Consider the following 6,121-nt stretch of genomic DNA (forward strand, 5'->3'; position numbering starts at 1 on the left):
TTTGGCCTTAATACATGTGTTTAATACTTTTTAAAATTAAAATTATTTATTAAAAAATAAAGTTACAAAAAAAGGTTTCTGTCATTCACTTAATAAGTAAGATTATATTGTGTTGATTCAACCAATTTTAGGTAGTTGGTAATACATACTAGATTTATTGTTCAGCAATTTCTCTTATTTGTCTTGGGGTCAGAATAATTCTAGAACCCAGACTGACATAAATATATTGATACAAATGTAGCAGTTTTTCACTGCTCTGCAATGTCAGGGTAATCATGAAAGAGCGTGCCCAGAAAGCTGCTAAAGAAACGGTATGGCCCTGGCCAGTGTGTCTCAGTGGTTAGAGCTTTGGCCCTTGGATGGAAGGGTCCTAGGTTCCATTTCCGGTCAAGGGCATGTACCTTGGTTGCAGGTTCCCTGCCCTGGTCTGGGCACATGCAGTAGGCAACCAATTGATGTGTCTCTCACATCAGTGTTTCTCTCCCTCTCCTCCAGCCCAGCCCCACTCTCTTTAGAAATCAATGGAGAAAATGTCCTCAGATAAGGATTTTTTAAAAATGGCATGGACAATTTTCTTAGCTGATTATGGAAATTTTGTTAAGTACTATTTCCTGAGTCATATGACAGACATCGGAAACCAATCCAGTAGTGTTTCTTTTACTCATCAAAAATTCAGTTGTGCCCGGCCAGGCATGGCTCAGTGGTTGAGCGTCAACCTAGGATCCAGGTGATCGGGGTTCGATTCCTGGTCAGGGCACATGCCTGGGTTGCAGGCTACAGCCAATCAATGACTCTCATCATTGATGTTTCTATATCTCTCTCTCCATCTCCTTTCCTCTCTCTGAAATCAATAAAGGTATGTTTTTTTAAAAAATTCAGTCGTTTTTCTGTTCAGTGAACAAAGATGACGTTTTACTTGACTACTTACCAGTCTCACACTATCACTTTCATCACAATCCTCTCAAGGGATTCATGGTTCTTTTTCAGCTCATCATCCAATTCTCAAACTTAATTTTCATTAAGCCATCTCATCGAGTGCAACAAAAATACTCAGTTTGCCCTGATTGGTGTGGCTCAGTTGGTTGGAGCATCATCCCATCGTCCTGTACACTGAAAGGTTGTGGGTTCGATCCCCGGTCCAGGTGAGAGTGTGAAGGCAACTGATGTTTCTCTTGCCCTCTTTCTCTAAAATCAGTATGTGCTTGGGTGACGGTCAAAAAAAAAGTACTCAGTTGTTTTACAGTTGTTGATTATCTTGACAAAGTAAGCTGTTTTTTATGTCAGCCTTAATCACTAAGGTGAACAAGGAATCAATTCACCTTAAGTGTGCTTAATTTGTATGAACCATAAGGCGAACCAGGAGCAAGTGTCAGTTCAACACTGGCTTAGAAAACTGGTTACCACTTTACCTCCACCAAACGAATGTACCTCTAGAAAATGAAGCAAGTCAAGTCACTTCTGACTTTGGTACAAATTTATCTCAAAAGTAGCCAAAATGCAAGATTTACTAAATTTTACTATCGTATTGAATCTAATAAGAAAAATACATAGGCTATTTTTTTTTTTTTTTTAGGTGAAGGCTAATTTTTTAAGATTCATGGCATCTGTGAGTGATGCTGCACGTGTCCAGGGCCTTCAAAATTTGGCCCCATCTCATATTTCTATACGTTTTCTCTAAACTCATGCTCCCTAAACATCTCACCTTCTGTTACAAATTAAAGTCTTCAAATTGAAAACCTGACAAACGAAATCCAATAAAATTGCCAAGTTAACACCTATGTTTCACCTAACTGTAAGGTAAAGATCCAGGTTTAACGGAATCTACCAGTTATTTAAGGTTCTTTCTGAGCACATTAAAATGCATCATTCATCATTAGGAACTTTTCCATAAAGATACTTTTAAAAAATCAGCTTGCCTGCCTTTTTTGTTTTCAAATGCATCCAGTCATATCTGTAACACAAAGTTTCAGTCTACTCATTTTGTATCACAGCCTTCTAAGTCACCTGAAACTGTCTTTGAAGGGAACTTAAAACCATTTTTTTTTTTTCTACATTTGCTTGTTGGTTTGTGCTTTTTCTGGCTATTGCTTCTAGAGTCATCTCTTTTTAGTTTCAAAATTTGCATGGCTGCTTTTTTAACCTAGCTTCAAGAGTCAGTCTTCATCAGGCAGATATTGCTCGAGGTTGGCCTCAGGTTTAGGCGTATTTGCATCTTCACCATAACAGAGTGTATGTTTTAAGGAGGTGCCTAAATACTGCCTCCGCTTTTGGGTTTACTGCTGCTGGTTGCTGCTTATCCGTCGTTCCTGGTTCGAGGGGCGCTTCCCTCTTGGTTAAGCTCAGAATACAGATCTTGCACGACAGGTCTGACGGGGCAACAATTTCTGAGTGTAGAGGTTTCATTACTGTTCGTATTTTCATTGGCTTCAGACTTACGCTGAAACGGTCCTGTTCTTACCCTCCAACCCGCGTTCCTAGCTGAAAACACGATTTTCATGATCAGTTACACGCCAAGAGAGTAAACGCCGAAGCCCTGAGCGCCGACCCCAGCGGCCTCGCGAGCTAGTAAACAAAGCCCTGCGCAGGCGCAGCGGCAGCGGGGTTACAGCGGCGGGGTGGTAGCCAATGGGGTATTTCGTACAGCGAACAGGGCAAAAACAAAAACCCTGCGACCTAAGGTTGCGGTAACCCGGTAGGCTTTTTTCCCCTTTTCTCTCTCTCTTTTTTTTTTTTTAACATACTTCCGGCTTGTGCGGCCCCGGGGTCCTTGCAGCGAAGTCCTTCGTAGAATTCCTCGGCCCCGGAGAACCGCCGCCAGCCTCAGGCTAATTATACTGGCCTCATTTGTTCTCGCCGCTGACTCGAGATCTTTTTTTTAAAAAATTTGACTTTGGTACTAATCCATCCGGCCTCCATTAAAAAAAAAAAAAAAAAAAAAAAAAAAGCTCACAACGCCACACACAACTCGACTCTGCGGCTTCTCCAAACAACGCGAGATCTGCCTGCGCGAAAAGCGATGGCCCCGCCCCGCCCCGCCCCAGTGTACGTGTGCGCCTGCGCCGGGCTCATCATTTTCGCGCGAAACATTTTCAAAACTTTCTGCTCGGTCGTGGCCAACCGAAGTTGGCCCTCGAGCAAGGTCGGCCCCCCGATCCGCTGGATGCAAGCGCACAGCTCTGCGTTCTCCGCGACTTTACGCCACGTGCCTTTGTGGTCGTCCCTCCTTCCCGCCTTGTACTTGGCCGTGAGCTCTGAGCGGGGGACGTGGCGGCCGGTCCCGCAGCGCAGGCGGGGGAGCGGCAGGGCGGCCTCGGCTTTCAGAGGGTGACTGCTCGTGCGGGGGCTGGGAAAGCTAGCTGGACGCCACGGGAACACCGCCGAGGGGCCGTTTGTTCTTCCTGTTTCTTTTCTTTTTTCTAATATATACATGTGTACACACACACACACACCCCTTTACTGGAGACCAAAGAGGATGCGTGAACTAAAGTAATGCAGCGGGAAGGGGATGAGACGACATGAGAGGTAAATTCAGGCAGTCACTATACAGCACAACGCAGAGGTGGGCTAGGAAGGTAAAACTGTTGGCCGTGAGGAGGTCCCATAAGAGCGTACACCTGGCCTGCTGGCCGTCAGGCAGGCCGGCGCCCCGCGTTTCGTGCGTGACGGGCGCCGTGAGCTTGGAGAAACCCCGAGCGAGCGGAGCGCGGAGGGTTCCAGAGGCCGCGGGCTCCGCGGCTGGGATTTGGAAGAGCGGTTACGGGAAGTGGAGTGAGGAACTGGGGAGCGGTTTGGGGAGAACTGACGGATCTGACCTCTCTCCCTCAGGACGCACGGGAGCCTGCGCCACGCTGGATTTCCGCCGGCCGCGCCTTAAAGGTACCGCCCAACACCTGAAGCGCCCTCCCCCAGGGGGCCCTTGGTCCCGCCACCTGCCGCAAACCCGCTGCCTCCGCCAGAAGGACGCGCGGGTTCCGTGGAACGGCATGGTTGGGATTCAGCTACCAAGGTACTTCGATGTACCCCTGGCACATGACAGAAGTAGGCGCTTCTAGCCTCCCAGGGCGCTGCCTCTTAGAGCCCCTCCTGATATTGGCAGCAGGCTTAGGCAGCGTGGCCAGTATATTTTGATTCTTTGTATACTGTCTGGAGTACACGGCAGAAGATGCTGATAGAGTGTATGATTTTACGAGAGAAGCAAAGCGATGGCTTGTAGGTAAGCGTTATAGCCGCAGGACTTAAGCTGGCAGGTACAGAATGGAAATACAGCGGGAGAGACCCAGGCAGAGTAGTCCCTTACCTAGAAGTTCTCCCTGGAGCACTTCAGTTTGGCAGCCTGAAGTATATAGCCTAGCAGCTGAGCTATATGTGTGGCATGCATGGGAAAATGTTGCAGGAAAAAAATCCATGGATGCAATAGGAGAGGATTTGGGGGTTGAAGCCTGGGTGTCTTGTTTTAGGGAGTGATGGTCCAGCTGTAAGAGGCGTGACATCTCAGTATGGTGTCACAGTAAGTGGGTGGAATTGGTGATCAGATGTGGGGTTTGATTCTGGGGTCTGCCAGTCACTGTGCGACCTCTCTGAAGCCTCAGTTTCCCTCTTTGTACAATAAGGATTACAGTGCCCTACCTCATAGGATGATTGCAAAGATGAAATGAGGTACTGTTGAAAAGACTACATGAGTTAGTAGCATAGAACTTGTGTAGTATATGATCAACAAATGAGTTTCTTCCCTGAGCCTCTCACCACATTTATGCATGCCATCCACCCATCCAATTGGATGCTCTGTATAGCAGAGCTCTGTCTGAATTTAGAGAGCCTTAAGACAGGTCCTAGACCTTGCCTGCATATTAGAATTACCCAGAGAGCTTTTTTTTTTTTAAATATATCTTTATTGATTTCAGAGAGAGGAAAGGAGAGGGAGAGAGAGAAATAGGAACATCAGTGATGAGAGAGTCATTGATCGGCTTCAGCCTGCAACCCGGGCATGTGCCCTGACCAGGAACTGAACTCCGATAGCCTGGATCCTAGGTCAATGCTCAACCATTGAGCCATCCCCAGCCGGGCCAGAGAGCTTTAAAAAATCCTCAATCTTCATTCTAGACCAATTAAAGAATTTCTGGGAGTGGAATCTGGAGATCGGTATGTTTTAAAGCTCTTCCTTTTGCTACTGAGGTTGAGAACCACTGCTTTAAGAGTTCCCTCTAGCAGGAGGAGGAAGGAAATTAGACCTGTGGTGGAAGACCACCTGATGTAGATAGCTATATATTTGAAAATTTTCTGCAGGAATAGAGGCTAGGGCTTGAGATGGGCAGATGAGTAGGGCATCATGAGCTATCTTCAGAAAACAGGCCACTGTGATAAGAATGTGGTAAGCATCCTGATTTAGGAAAGGTCGGTGACAAAGTCATTAATATAGTTCCCAGGAATGTATAGGATTTTCTGTAGAAAAGAGGAATTTGAGCCTCCCAAGCTGATCCTTTGATCTAGCACAGGCAACACAGATGATGATGTCTTTATTGCTTTGCCACATGGGGAGTCTTGGGCTATCAGCAGGCCTAAAGGCAGTGGAGGGTGGGGTGAACTTTTACAGCCTGCTCTGCTCCATTGATTGGGGAGGAGCATCAAGGCATCATTGAAGTGAACGCATGTGGATGTTCTTCTGCACTGGGACTGTGCACATGGGAAAGCCCGTGCAGCAGGCCATTAATAATGAAGCCTTTTCTCATAGCCTATCAGGTTCATGTAGCTGCTCTAACTATCCAAGTGGTGCTGTTGGTTCTAATACATGAGAAAGGTGAGGCTCAAGTCTGTTTTTGTAGCCTTTTAGTGAATAGGGAATCCTTTGGAACAGGAGGGATGGCATGGAATTTGAGCTTGTAAAGACAAGGTACTTTCTGGTGGGACAACTCTGGTTCCTAGGAATATAAGTAATTCAGAAGTTGAAACCTCCTACTACTTTAGTCATTGGATGTCAAGACCCAAGTGAGGCAGTAATGGCCAGGAAATCTTCTGCCACATAGGGTAACCTGGCTTTAATTGGGTCCTTTTTCTTGAGAAGCACAGTAGTTTGTTTAGCAAGAGCATTGGTGAAATGGCTAAAAATTGTCTCCTAGGTAAAGAG

Source organism: Miniopterus natalensis, chromosome 2 (genome assembly GCF_054644295.1).
Source record: "Miniopterus natalensis isolate mMinNat1 chromosome 2, mMinNat1.hap1, whole genome shotgun sequence".
Lineage (NCBI taxonomy): Eukaryota > Metazoa > Chordata > Mammalia > Chiroptera > Miniopteridae > Miniopterus > Miniopterus natalensis.